Source organism: Meleagris gallopavo, chromosome 5, assembly GCF_905368555.1.
Source record: "Meleagris gallopavo chromosome 5, MGAL_WU_HG_1.1, whole genome shotgun sequence".
NCBI lineage: Eukaryota > Metazoa > Chordata > Aves > Galliformes > Phasianidae > Meleagris > Meleagris gallopavo.
In genome coordinates, this window is record NC_139408.1 from 1,147,953 (window position 1) to 1,162,493 (window position 14,541).

Sequence of the window (14,541 nt, forward strand, 5' to 3'; positions counted from 1 at the left end):
TGGCTGTCAGTAATGATGGGGGCTGTTCCCAAAGCCCACTGTCAGTAAATCAAAATATGACCGAGAACAAACGCACTGCTGTGGGCAAAGCTTGAAGATTGTTAGGGAAGCAAGGGAGGAATAATAACCTGGTATTTCCCATTGATCATTAAAGACGATTTATCTTTCCCTCTTAAATACCTTGCAATTGTGACAGCTAGCAGGAGCTGGCCAAGGAGTGACACACACAGATTTCACAATGCAGTTCATGGGCAGGACCAGGGCCGTGAGAGCTCTGGGAGTTTTGCAACCCATGCTGTGTGGAATGCAGGTCCCCATGCAGCAGCAGGGAGCTCAACACTGCTGCCTGCTGTAACCCTGCAGGCTGCCCACGTGCTGCTCCATGCCACTTGGCTCCGTGCAGGAAGAGGTATGGTCTCACAGTTGCGAAACGAGCAGCTTTGTGTTGTTAGAATTCCCTGCAGTGAAGCGAGATGCAGGATAATGCATTTGCATTGGCAGTATATAAGTTGGGTAATGCTGTACTGATCTTAGTACATGATCTAGGGAAGATAAGCATGCCTCCTCATCGAGGAGTCCCAGCGAGCAGTACAGCACTGATGCTTTGTGATCCCTGCTTTTTCTACCGAGGCAGACCACAAACAGCATCTCCTCTCCATGTCAGCATAGTCCCCTTCGGGCACCTTGCTGCTCACAGGCTTTGTTCCTGGATGCAATCAAAGCAGAAGCAAAGAAGGTGGAACTTTCTAAACATGGCTGCCTCTGAGCACAGAAACATCACCCGAGACTGAAGGTCTCTGCCCTGCCAGATGTTGGTGCACGCTCAGCTCCATCTCGTTCCATCTGGCAGTGCTTCACAGGACTCTCTGGAGAGGCTGTGTGTTCCATGAGGGGTGTGAAGGGCTCCTCCTGCCCAGCATCTTGCTGCCACCTCCCCTGCAGGCTGCTGCCACTGGCCCGTGTTTGCCAAAGGCAGGAGGTAGTATGGCTGTGCTGCACAAGTAATCCGTGCCAGAGTGGTGGAGGAGGTCAGGTTAGGGAGGGCACTTTCCCCGTTGACTGACACAGAACAGACGTGTTAAAATAAGTGGCGTAACCTGTCCTTACACCCATTTCTCTTCCTACTGCCTGTTCTCGTGAGATCAAGGGAGAGGTTTGCTGTAACGTGAGGAAAAGGCACAACTTCTCCAACCCGTCTAATAGACACATTAAGTTAAGGGTGGGTGTCTTTCTTTCCTCTGCTGGAGCAGGTCTCAGTTTGCCCACAGATGAGGTGAGGAAGATGTTCCCAACCTGAGAGTCTTGGCAAGTTGCACCAGATCTCTCTTTGCAGCCTTCCCTTGCATTTTCCCATGCGTAGGGATGAAATGCCAGCCAGGGCTTGGCTCTCTGAACTGCAGCCACATCTTCAGCCTGGCAGCTTGAGCAAGCCCTTCAAGCATGGATGGCTTCGTGCTTGCTTCTAGAGGAGACCTCAGCAGAAGCCAAAGGTGGTAAGATGGCTGAACGGCGGTGCGGGAGCAGCCTCCATCTTTTAGTGCTTGATTTCCTCATCTTAACTCCTCATAAACGCTACTTCTGTGCATTTATTTATACTCAAGTTTAAGTGCCTGTGCAAATTATAGCACAGACAGCCAGAACAGAAATGAGGCATTTAAATGGTAAATAAACACTGCTTGTGCATGCTGGTGCTTTTATAAATAATATCCCCTTTTAAGCCTTATTCTTTGCCATACAGAAATGTCACTTTTCAGAACATCTGAACCCATAGACAACATACATCAGTCTCTTTATGTGCTTATTTAAAGAGTATATCAAACTATTTCTTCAAGCCAACAGGACTAAATTATCCATGAATTCCATATAAGTGTCCTTAACACAGAAAATGTCAACAGTTTTCTATAATAATAGTCCCAAATGCAGCAACTATGGGTCTACAGTACCTCTCTGAGGAGAGATCTGGATTTGTACTCATCTCTGAGAATGATCTCTATTCTGTACATGGTGCTCCACATGTTTGGCTGCCCTTGCAGGTGTGTGGTGCCTCTAAGGGGGGGCTTTGCTGAAAAAAGCCTGGGAGAAGCTCTTGGCAAGCAGGTTCTGCTGCTGTAGCAGAGCCACTCCATGCCAATGGCAAAGTGAAGTATGTCGATGCAATGGGGTTTCTCCAGCTTTCGGGTGAGGCAGTTTGTTGGCAGCGTTCATCTGCATTATTACTGCTTACAACTCTTAGGAACCATTCAAAGCTCCTACCATTATCACTCTGTTTATTACCGTGGCAAGTCCTGGTTGTAAACGCAATCCTGCAGTGATTCCTGGTTGGACTTTGCTGCCATTCATTGGAATGGAAAGTAATGTAAAGCCTTCTCCATTGCTTTGTCTTTTGACTCTTAAGCTTCTTTCAATGAGCTCTGGATTTAAAGCCACCTTCCTGATGTTCCTGATGTTATTTATCACAACATTTACAGTGAACACCTATAAACTCTACCAAATTCTGCCTGGTATCCTTGTAGTAACTCCTGCCTGTTGTTACTTCCCAGGGAGACATCAAGTTTTACACCCAAAACATCGTAGTGGGCGTACAGGTGGCTCTCTGAATGCAAGTTCAACCAGCAAACCTCCATGGCTGGATGCACGCTTACAAGGAAGCACTGAGCTGACAGAAATGTGTCTTTCCATCCTGGATGCAGAGCAGGTAGGAGCACCATGCAGTATGGAGCTACACTTGCACTGAAGTACATCCAAAACCTTCCCTGAAGTTGGCAGGGAGGGAAAGTGTCTCTGTGACCTTTTGTATCTAATAAGCAGAGTGTAGTGGTGGATTTTACTGTGGATGCAGTTTTGCCATAAGATTGTAAGATGCAAAACTGAGGGGAAAAAAATGAATACTGGGCAAAAAGGACCGAGGCAAAACACATGAGCGTTATCCGGTCTGCTCCTAATGTGCTCTCTCAGAGTGGATAATAATATAAACATTCATCCATTAGAAAAAAACTACCCTTTACTGCCCCCCATTAAATACATTGGCAGTCCTATTAAAATACAAGTCAGATTTGTGTTTAATGATCTTGAAAGGAAAGTAATTGCTTGAGTATTACCATTCAAATGTTCTTGCAGCAGCATATAATATTTACAGTCTGAGCGGCACTTCTGAGCACGGCACGGCACTGAAGATTGCCCAGCCTCTTCACAGGAACAGCCTGCGTGGCCGAGAGCTCAGCTACGGAAATGATATGCTATCTGAGCACTGTACAACCTGGGAGAAACAACTTGGCAATGGGCTGCATAATTTTTCAATTTTAATAAGCTCTCGAAAGAAAATCTTTACAAACCCCGTACTTAGTGCAGAGGCAGGGCTTAAACGCTGCCAGTGTTTGCTTGGATTAGGAACTCTGGTGTTGCTCCCATGAGCAAACTCCTCTTTTTGGGTAGATTTTGTGCCAGCATCAGACACAACGTCATGCTGAGAACAGTAGTATTTTGCTGTACATTTTGACTACTGACAATATCTTACAAGGTGAAGGCATCCAAGATGATTTTGGTTCAGCTATTATATGTTTTCGTGGGAATGTCCTCGAATCAGAACTCGTTTCAACTGAGGAAGGAGGGAATGTGAAAGCAAATTCAAGGAGGAAACAAAAAAGGTGTTGTGGTATATTTATTTGTACAAGTGTATCAAGCGTGAACATGGGGAGTATTTCATAAAGCAAGCAGCAGGTGTGCCACAAAGAACTTTTCTGATAGGAAAAGCAGATTCCTTGTCCTTTTGTCCTTCTCTCACCTACCTGGCTCACCTAGGCCTTTGTCTTTCAGGGGTCCTTCAAAGTGATGGTAGTGTCCTGGGCTGGCACGGGCCATCTCTTGTTCGCTATTAGGTGGTATAGGGAGGCCACAGGTATCACTGAGATTCTTGAACTCACCTGTGATCAAGATTAATTAAAAAATATTTACAACTCAAAATGCCCATGGCGTTGCTTTTTGTTAGACATACTGGTTTTGAGAGAGACAATCCTTCGTGTAGTGCATTAGCCTGTACAGCCTCAGATGCCACCACCAGGCACCATCCCAAGCAGGGAGGGCAGCAGGGTCACGAGCTGAAAGGAGCCAGATGAGATGCAGCAGGGCACCACCACATACTGATCCACCTGGTGCCATGGGCTGGATACTAATGTCAGTGCTTGGGGGCCTATGATGGCTTTATTTGTAAGGGGACGCATTATAGAATTTCCCTCCTTGTATGCACTGAACTGACACTCTGTTTTGTTTATTAGGAGGAATTGTGCCTTGCTGAGTGTTGGTTGCCACCCTTTCTCCATCTCAGCCAGCCCAGATAACTCCATCTTTGTTTTGTGGTCATATTTGTATGTACGCTTTTACACTTCTCTCTTTCTTCATTAGTTTAGAGCTCAAAACACTGCAGATGTGGTGATCCTGGTTCTCCTTTAGGACTTTCTTGGATTGCGCTCATGACCAGAAAGATGTGCAAAGCAGATATAAAGGTACTTCATGCACAACCCCAAGGCAATGCCAGGAGCCTTAGCACAGGTAAGAATGAGACTTGAAATCTCTGCAAGTACTGTGAAATGCCTGCATGCTGTCCATGAACAACTAAAGGGGAAGAGAGAAGCAGAGGCAGAGAAGCAGGAAAAAGGAAAACAATTCCTGTTTATTCAATCTGTAATAGCAGGGAAGAGCAGATAGGCCCTTCAAAGTTTCCTGATTCTCTAACTGGCGTGTTTTAAATTTCAAGCTGGAGCAGCCAACAAACCCAGGAAAAAATGCACCTACGCGATTTTAACGTGACTTGCCTCGACTTCAGGTCAACTAAGCAGTACATCTGGATGACACAACACATTGCTCTTGAGAGCCCAAACAAAGCTCTTGTGTTGTTGCTGCACTTTGGACTGAGTGTTATTCAGGCTCGATGACCAACTGGTGGTGCTAATGCTTCGTTGGATGGGAGGTGAAGGAAGGTTCATTACCCCTCACTAAATATGTACATGCATTACACAAACCCTCTGCAAATTACAAAGCAGCTTTCACCAACCTTGCAATTAAAGGATTCAGCTTGATTTTTAACAGACGCTTGCAGGAAGCAGTTACACACATGTATTCCAAAATTTCATATGGCAGCACTTTAATCACGATGGTTTCAAGGGACAGGCACTTGCTGAGGACACTTGACCTTTGGTCTTTAGTCCTTACATCAAGGTTTTGTGTGTCCTCTTGTATCTGTGATAGGATGTTTATTGCCTGGGAGGAAGGTTAGATACTCATGCAGTTACACAGAGGGCTGTGAAGCAGTAAAACATCAAGCTGGGGGACGGCTAGCCACGCTCAGAGCAACCCGTGTAGCTGATCAGTCGTGGTCTAAGCCTCAGTGAGCAGGAAGGCTCTGGAGCATGGTGTTGTTCTGTGTTTCAAGCAGTGTGGTCATTTACTGCCTCTGACCTAAGCTCCAAAAAGAAGAGCGTGAGAAAACAAAAAAAAACAACTGGTGCTCTCATTTATTTCAATGAGTGAGTCAAGGTACAATTCTTTGTATTTGGTGGAGCCGTTTGCTGTTCTAGAGGTTTTTACCTAGTGGCATTTTGCAACTCTGTCCCCTAGGTGTTGCACTGAGAGCCACCTGTAACAAAAAGGTCAGTGACAAGTTTGCAAGGGGCTGTCTGTTGCCTGGAGAGGGGAGGGGAGGAATAGAATAATTTTCTTTTGCAGCACACAGACTGCGAGAAGAAAACCCCTTTTCACACCAGCCCTGACCTGTGAGGATGTTTCCCTGGCAGGGCTGCACAGGAGGCATGCAGAGCAACAGCGAGGAACGGAGCAGGGACCAGTGGTGTGATATGGTGGTGGATGGTTTGTGACATCCAGGTGATGACAGCCACCATAGTGTCGCATTGCCACCAAGTCTATTTATTCCCTGAAATCATCTTCCTCAGGTAGCTGCTGTGCTGCTGTTGAGATGCTGGAGCAGCAAGGTACCTCTGGGCCAACAGGAATGGCAGGCAAGAGGTACCACTCTGCACCCACCCCCAGCACCACGGGAAGGGGTATAGTTCCTGATTTCCTCTGGGCTGAAGCATCTGTGGTGCTACATTGACATCTACCACCCACTGTCCTGCAAAAACATCTTGGGAACTGCTGCATTCAGATGCTACATGTTGGCCATTTTCTAGGTACACACACACACAAAGAAAACAGGACAGATCCCAAATATGGGACTCCTCCAAGTTCAAAGTCACATAGATCTCCCTTTCCTCCTCTTGCACCCTGCAGCCTGCCCTCTGCCCCCAAATCCAGGGTGTTGTCCTGGGGGGGAGTTGGCTGAAGGCAAGAGGTAGCTGAGCTTCAGCTGTCATTCACTGACCAGCGCATCAGATTCAATTTTCAGTGGAAGAAACAAATCTCCTTCCTCTCCTTTCTTCCAAAGTGGGTCCAGGGACATGCAGGGGTTTTCAGGCCCTGTTTCTCCTTTTTTCTTCCATTCCTAATGATTTGTTTTTCCTACTCCAAATCTCTTCCTGGTAGTTTTCCAAGTTTCCTTTTCTTGGATAGTGTCACCTCTCCTTTCTTCCCCATGCACATTCCTTTCCAGGGGCAGCCCTAGCAGCACACTTTGCTTCGACTGATCATGGGCAAGACATGAGCTCTGCTGCTGGTTTTCTTTTTCTGTCTCATCTTGCTTCTTTCCCATAGTCAGGCATATTAACATTTGTATGGGGCTGCTGAATCAAGGCCTGAACCTCTGATTGATCACCTGAGGCGAGCAGTGAGTCAGCCAGGGGAGCACAGGTGAAGGCAAATCATCTGTGCTGCAGGAAGGGGTGGAGCCTGGCTGCACCTCTCCTAGACCCATGTAAGAGCTGACTGCCAGTGGGGAAGGATCTTTCTGGAATCCGCTCCATTGGAGTTCATCTTGTGAGCCCAGGACAGGGTGAGTGACTTTCTCTCATTACTCCAATATAAATTATATTAGCCAAGCTCTTGGATATATATATGCCATCTGTATATCCATTGATTATACAATATTCCAGTTCTGTTATTCGTTGTTTATCTTTTGTTGGAGAATATTTGCCTTCTGTCTCATTTGGAAAAAAGTGAGATCGGTGCCAGGTTTTTAACAAGATGAGGGCTTCTCTATTTTTGTTTCAGTTACTGCTTCTCTAATTGTGTTCCAGCTCTACTGCTTTGGGTTGTGGGACGTGAATACCCTGAGAGGCACACACATGTTGGATGTGCAAGTTGGATATTTGCATGTACAAATGTCCAGCTAAATACATACTTGGCCATCCACATTGCTAAATATGTGACCGCTATATACAGCCATGCCAAATCGTGGCTGTGTTGCTGCTGGTGCAGCGTGGATTTCTTACAGATGTGATGCAGCAGTGCAGGGCAGCGTGGATGGGGTGTGCTAGTGAATGTGCTGCATTTCTGCACACAGTCCTTGCCTTCTGACGTTTGCAAATTTGTCCCTTAATCTCTGTGGTGCAGGATTTGCTGTCAAGGAACATTGTCTGAGATGAGCTGTTGGGATTCAGGTTATCAACTAAACATTAATTATTCTTCTGACTAAACCCTCAACAGCTAGGCTAGATAATACAAATGTAAAGAAAGAAAGGGGTATGAGTCATGTTCTGTACTTGAAATCTAGAATGAATCCTACTGTAGGAGCAGAATCATATACCATAAGCATATGTGTGTTGAGACATAACAGAGTGAGATCCTTAGCCGGGATTGAGCCAGGCATTGCCTCTGGAACCAAAAGGCATGTTCATGAGTTGAAGCCCCCAGCCTGCCTTATTTCGAACACCCAGAGGGATTGCAGGTAACGACAAGATCTGTCAGGCTGTGCTGGGGAAACCAAAATCACAGTAACAAGGAAGATCTGTTAATTTTTTTGCTGTAGAGATCTACTTTATTATTCTTCACATTTATGCAAGAAGCTGCTCAGACAGACAGAAGTGGCATAAGCCCTTAGAGAAGCTAGAAAACTGGCAAATTGTAAACACAGAAGCATCAAACCTTTGTGGAAGAAAATCCCGCCTGCCTGATGTCCTCACTAGGCAGGAAGACCCATGTCTTCAGTTTGTGTAGGTGGCTGCTCTAATTGCACTACAGGTTTGTATTTATATTTATGTCCCTGTGTTCCATGCATGATAGAAATGTCGTAGTGCTTAATTTCATCATGGTGTTGTCTCTGTGTTCAGCTAGGCTAGAGAGGAAGTATTTACCCTTCAGCCTATGCAACTGACTGCTTTTAAGCCCAAGCCATGGCTCAGAATAGATCCATAAAGAGCTAATGAGAAGAATAAAAATCAGATAGTTAAAAAATGATGTAAGGTAGGGTCTTAATTTTTTATTATTAAATTCACAGTACATTAAATATTAAGTGTTCATAAACTTTGTTTTGTGCAGTGATAAATTAATAATATCTACATAGGCATGTTCTTTTACAACAGGGAGGCCTAGAAATGTAGTACCGAAGGACCTTGTGTTGACAACTGAAGCTATTAGAATAGACTCCTTCATCCTCAATCATAAAAAGTAGATAATGTTATTTCTTATTACTATTAAATGCAAAATGTCTTACTAGGAAACATATATGTCACTACTAAAAATAACTACCAGGGAATGTTTTGAGCAACGAAGAAAAAAAATGTTAACAAATTGCATCTTGAGATAAATCCAGTGGAATGTTCTCTGCTCATCTCTGCCATTCTCATATTGCTTTCCAACTTATTCTCACGTTAGCCCATAGCAGGTTGTGTAAGGTTTATGTCCGAGGACAGGCAGTAGGGGCTTAACATGGCATGTTGTACTTTTGGGAATCATAACCAGCACTAATGGCCCCAAAATGCAGATTCTTGATTTACTGAAATACGTCTGCTGGCCTCTGCTTGGGAAAGGAAGGGTGAACTTTGTGTTTTGCTTCTTTTCTGTGAACGGCAAACACCTCCTTGATTAGGGGATTTTGGTAATTTTTATCAAGGTTTTAACAACATCATTCATTCAAACGCATCTCGTGGTTTGAAAATACTTGGTGGAGTGTGTATCTTCAGTCTTCTCAAGGAGAGCATGCTTGTCTGTAGAGAGGCTATGGAGGTATAGTTCAGAGTTCATGTAGCCTGGAGGAAGGGATGCTGGTTTTAGCAAGTTTGTTATCTCTACACAACCCAGAGAGAGGATCCATCCTCTGGTCAATGGAGCAGCTCCCAGTGCTGTAAGTGGCATTGCTCTGGGCAGATAGTGTCGGAACCCCTTCATCACCTGTGAGCACCTGAAACCCACAGGAAATACATTTCTGGAAATGAGTGGGACGAAAGGTTGGTTTGCACTAACAGATGCTAGTTGTTGAGTCTGGAAACATTAAATATTTTTCCAAACTAGGAATCAAAAGGGAATCATTTGAGATTTCTGTGAATGGCAGAGAAGGAGCACCCTGACATCCCCAGGCAGCTCTTGCCCCAGTTTTTACCCCAAGCTCCTCAGTTGGAAGCCTGGGTACGGCAGGGCTGGAGCAACATGTGCTCTGGCTGTCTGTTCCAACGGCCCCAGCCAGCTGATGGGAACTAGGACGTGCAGAGGAGCGGGTGCTCCTCGCTCAGCTGCTGCGGTGGGCTCGGACCAGCTGGAACACTGAGGGCCGCCAGCAGCTCCCAGGATGGCTTGAAGCATGGGCTGGTGGGGGCAGTGAGGCCCAATGGGGAAGGGACAAGCCCTGGGGGGAGCAGCAGCTGCGGCTCCCTGCCAGGCTCCCCCAGCCCTCTGCCCGCAGCACAGCCCTGTCCTTCCCTTCCCACTTAGGGGGCTCTGCCCGAGGCTGCCTAGCCTTCTCTCAGGCCTTCAGAGCAGTGCGTAAGTGACCTTGTGCCCATTTGGAGGTGAGGAGGCAGAAGGGAGCCTAGTTCCAGTGACAGAGTGCCAGTGCCCCCCTCACCCCCCTACACCAGCTGGGTGACCCAGCTTTTTGCTCTACCAAAGCATGGGAAGGAAACACCCATGGCCAGGCACGCTGCCATCCCCATCCCACAGGGATCTGTTGAGCTGAAACTGCCCCCCCCGACTGTGCCAAAGCACTTCCAGCCCCATTGGCCCCTGGCTCCATGGGGAACCCTCAGAGGAGCGCAGAGTGAGCCCCTCTGCATCCTGTCCCAGGCTGCTGCCGAACCTTGCTGTCCCACCGCTTCGCCCTGCAGCTCTGTGGCTTGTTTTGCCATTGCATTTTGTTTTAAAACTGGTCCAGATTTCAGTGATGCCCTTACAAGACAGGGCATTGATTTCTCATCCTGACTTCCTTTATTCCTTACAAAGCTCCTCTAGAAGGGCCTTCCCGGAGGAGCCAAGCTGCATCGCGACCAGCTTTTCACTGCAGTCCTCGGGAGTCACTTGGTCAAGTAAAGCTGCTGTATGTAAACGCTGCATTCACTGCATAACAATTGGAGTGAAGTTTTTATGCACAGGGCTTTTTATTTTCCAATCAGCGGCACTGAGTTGGGACTTTTGGGCTAAACTGGTAGCTCTGGGCAGCTTTGAAGCGTCACAAGTGGAGGGTTTTGTCTGTGGAAGATTTACTAGCAGAGATCTTTTATTCAGCCGTTTTATTAGCCTCCTTTTACATATGTATAGCGGTGAGGGGGAAAAAACCTGTTGTTGGTGAAGTGCAGAGTCTATTTCCCCTGTGGTATGCATACACAAAAAAAATGAAAATAAAAAAAATTGTGTGAAAAACTGTAGCCCATGGGCCTCCCCAGCCAGCAAAATGTCACCTTTAGGCAAAGTTTTCTCATAGCACCTGTGTGCCCTGAGCCTGGATGTGGGGCTGGGGTAAGAAGCACACAGCTCTGGGCAGCGCAGCTGGAATAAATCTGCTCGCCCGCAGTGCAGGCAGGGGGAAGTTTTCGCCCACTTAACACGTTTTTTTTATAATTTTCCCTGAAAGTTCTTGTTGAATTGAGCCCCGATGCGTGGACAAATTGGACAAGAAAAGTTTAAATGTTACCACTTTGGCTTCTCCTCAAGTGGTGCTGAGCACAGATGTTTGGAGGGGCCATCATGTCCCCGTAAGAATGGGGGCTTTGTGTGCATAACCTTACAAAGGACAGAATAGCCCTGCTTTGCTGCCAGCCACGGGATCATCCTATCTTTATGTGTTGATTTATTAGGCCAGGGATGAATGAAACCGTAATTAATATTACTGAAGCATTAGAGTCTATTTAATTTAAATGCCACTGAATATTTCACTTTCAGTTGGGAGTGACAATGTGTTCGGGACTGTTGGTGAAAGCCTCAGCCATCTGTTACCCCTACTAAGAAGGGAAGACAAGAGAGACACAGGGAGACAGAGAGCATTGAGCTTTGTGGCTTTTCCAAGCCTCCAGGATCATCATTCAACTCAAGGGCAGCCAAGAAACATTCCTGCGCATTGGAACCTTCGTGTATGGGGGAAAGGCTATAGGGACTGAAAGGGTATGAGGGCACAGCATCATCCCGGAGGGTGGGGAGAGAAGGAGGCAGAGAAAGGAAGGTGGAGTTTTATAGAGCGTGGAACGCACAGAATCACAGCAGTCAAGTGCTAAAGAAGGGGAGGACAGATCAGGGCATCAGGCTGTTTGCTGACGATCCAAAAGCATTTTTAAAGGAAGAGCCCAGGCAGGTCTGAACGCTGCCTGGGAGCCTCAATAGTGAGGGTGAAGTCCAGCCCCATCACAGCACACACAGCACAGCTCTGATCTGATGAGCTCTGCAATGTCGGAGGCACGAGGACGTGTCTCTTGTGATCTGTGTGGCCTCACCAAGGCAGAATAAGTAAAGGGGAAAAGATGGAGGAGGCAGCCCCCACCTGAGAGCAGTGGCAGAGGGGACTGGGCAGCAAAGCGCGGGCCTGGGGGTGCAGGGCTGGGTGGGAGCAGCGCAGTCACGGCAGTGGTGCGAGGCTCTGCCTCCCTGGGATGGCAATTAGCACAGTGGGGTGTCCTATAATTGGGATAATTTGTTCTCCCAGTTTTTCTCCCGCAAATGGATTTGATGCCAGAGGGAAGCAGTGTGACTCACACCTTGCCATGCCAATTAGCTGATAAACATCAAATGTAAACAAAGATGGCCTAATTAAGACTAGTTGCCCAACCCCGGCGTGCATCTTGTCAAAATCCCACCAGCCTTTTGCATCCAGACTTATTCTCTCCTTTGCTGGGATTAAATTAGTGGCTTTGCACAAGGACCTCTTATCTCTGAGAGAAGCTTAGGGCAGGTAATGAGGGAAATTGGGAGCTGGCCGAGGGAGCGGTACCATCCCCATCCATCCCACCAGCGCCGCACAGGGACAGACAGCTGCTGTTTGTCCAGGTGAGCACCACCCCAAGGCGTTTGTGCTCACCTGCAGGTTCTGCGGGTATCTCAGCCTCGAGCCATGCTTGGCACTGGACCAGGCTGGCTGTTTCCTTGCAATTGCTGTGGCTTTGCAGCATCTCAGAACGTTGATATGATTGATATTAGGCTGCCTGGACTAAAACTCACCAGTACCTCTTTTCCCAGACTAAAGGTCCTCTGCGAGGTATCAGGGTGAGCTCCAATGGCTGTCAGTTCTTTGTCAACCACCCCACAAAGAGTGGGAATAAATTGGGTGTCTCACAAACAAGTGCAGTCAAGCACCACTGGTATTTCACTGGTAAGCACAACTGGATGTTGTGTTGAGGGACATGGTTTAGTGAGAGCTATTGGTAATAGGTGAACGGTTGGACTGGATGATCTTTTAGGTCTTTTCCAACCCTGGTGATTCTATGATTCTATGATTCCATCTCCTGCTTCCCACAGAACGCTGCAGAAGGTAACCTGGAGAAGTCACCGGCTCTGATTTGCCCTGATGGGACTGGTGTCTTGTTCAGACAACAAGTGAATGTTACTCTAATGTTATTTATTTAAAATATTGATTTAGAATCTCAGGCAGCACAGCAAACTAGCGATTCTCTGCTGTGATTTCCACAGCTTCTGCTGAATTTCAGTTTTCTCTGACAAAGTGAAAGGGAAAAGAAGGACACCAAGCTCTCCAACAGGATGTCTGCAGCATGGCTGGAGCACTCCTTGGTGTTCCCACTCCTGGGCCCACACCAAGTGCCCCGTTCCCATCTGAGTGCCTAAGGGAAAGCTGCCTGTGGGCCAGGAAAGCACCGTGTAAGGATAAGTGGAAGATTTCCAGCTCCCAAAAAGCTATTGGTGAGCATTTCCAAAGGAGCGTAAGAACACTTTGAAGTTCAGCTCATGAGTTAATAACCTGCTTTTGGGGGATGCTTTCAAATCACGTCTCAAAGGACCACGCTGCACTTCATTTTACTAAACATGGACATGCAAGGTGCAGCAAGGTTCATCAGGATGCCCCTCCCAGAGTTATGTGCTGTGACAGGAGAGTTGCATGACCTGCTAGTTGATGGGCAGGATAACAGCCCCACAGACACAGCAGGAGATCAGATTGCAAAGCAGCACTGAGGCTGCATGGGTCCGGTGATGCGCGGGGATCCCCTCTGCAGCATGGTGTGCACTAAGCCTCCAAAGCTGACATCCCTTTGAAAGCCCTCTTAATATATCCAATTATAGATTTTCAGCAACTTTGAGGAATGTTGGCTTTCCCAGCAGCTGACCTCAGAAAACACCATTGAAACCACGAGGGATTTTGCTGTTGAGCTCAGTGGGGGAGGATCAGGTCCTACATAATTTTATTGTCAGCAATGATGACCTCTCTTCACAAATGAAGAAAGCCCGTCCTGAACCATGCCCTTCGAAATGCAAACTGTTTATTTTTATAGCCGGATCCTTCGCCGAGTGGGATATTCGTGCATGGTTAACTTATCCTGGGCTTTAAATGCTTGCCAAGTGGCTTTAATAGCAGGATGTTGTTTAGAAAGATTGGGAAGGATTGCAGGCAGCAATAGAGATAATTGCCAAGGAGAGATAAATGAATCTTCAATCTCAGACCAAGTTGGCTTTATTGTTGGGTCAGGAGGGAAGGTCCAGAAAAATCCCTCGTCCGCAACTAAACGTGTAATGATAGTTTGGGATTTAGGGAAGCTGGCAGCTGTCGAGATTTTCCAATAAAAGCATCTTTTGAGGCTTAAGACAGGTTTGTAATTCCATATAAAGGCATGAAAGCCCTGTTTGGCATCAGGAATTTAGCATCGCGAGATCCAGAAAGCTGGAGATGAGTATTGGGGAGAGTAGCAGCCGGTGAGGCCCTGCATGTTAGACATCCTGTGGGCAGGGAGCAGGCCTAGCACCATCCTCCAACCAGACATTATCCCACCCCATCGTGCAGAATTAAGGTGCTTCATGACATGGCAGTTTGGCAGCTCAGTCTTGTTTCCAAAACAAGTTGCCCAAAATGAAGCGGGGGCAAAACCACTCCAACGTATCAAAAATATGGGAGAATCCTAGAATTGTTAAGGTTGGATAAGACCTCTGAGATCATCCAGTCCAGCCCCAACCCACCCACACCTTTGCCCGCTGACCACGTCCCTCCGTGCCACGTCTTGAACACCTCCAGGGATA

General features: G+C 47.0%; 1 long non-coding RNA gene across 1 annotated transcript; it reads left to right on the plus strand.

Moving 5' to 3' along the window:
* The first annotated feature begins 2,545 nt into the window (after positions 1-2,545).
* LOC116216642 (uncharacterized) lies at positions 2,546-12,786 on the plus strand. The gene is made up of 3 exons (XR_004159786.2): positions 2,546-2,695; positions 4,399-4,545; positions 4,751-12,786. It is a non-coding gene; the product is annotated as an uncharacterized LOC116216642 (long non-coding RNA).
* The last annotated feature ends 1,755 nt before the right edge of the window (positions 12,787-14,541 follow it).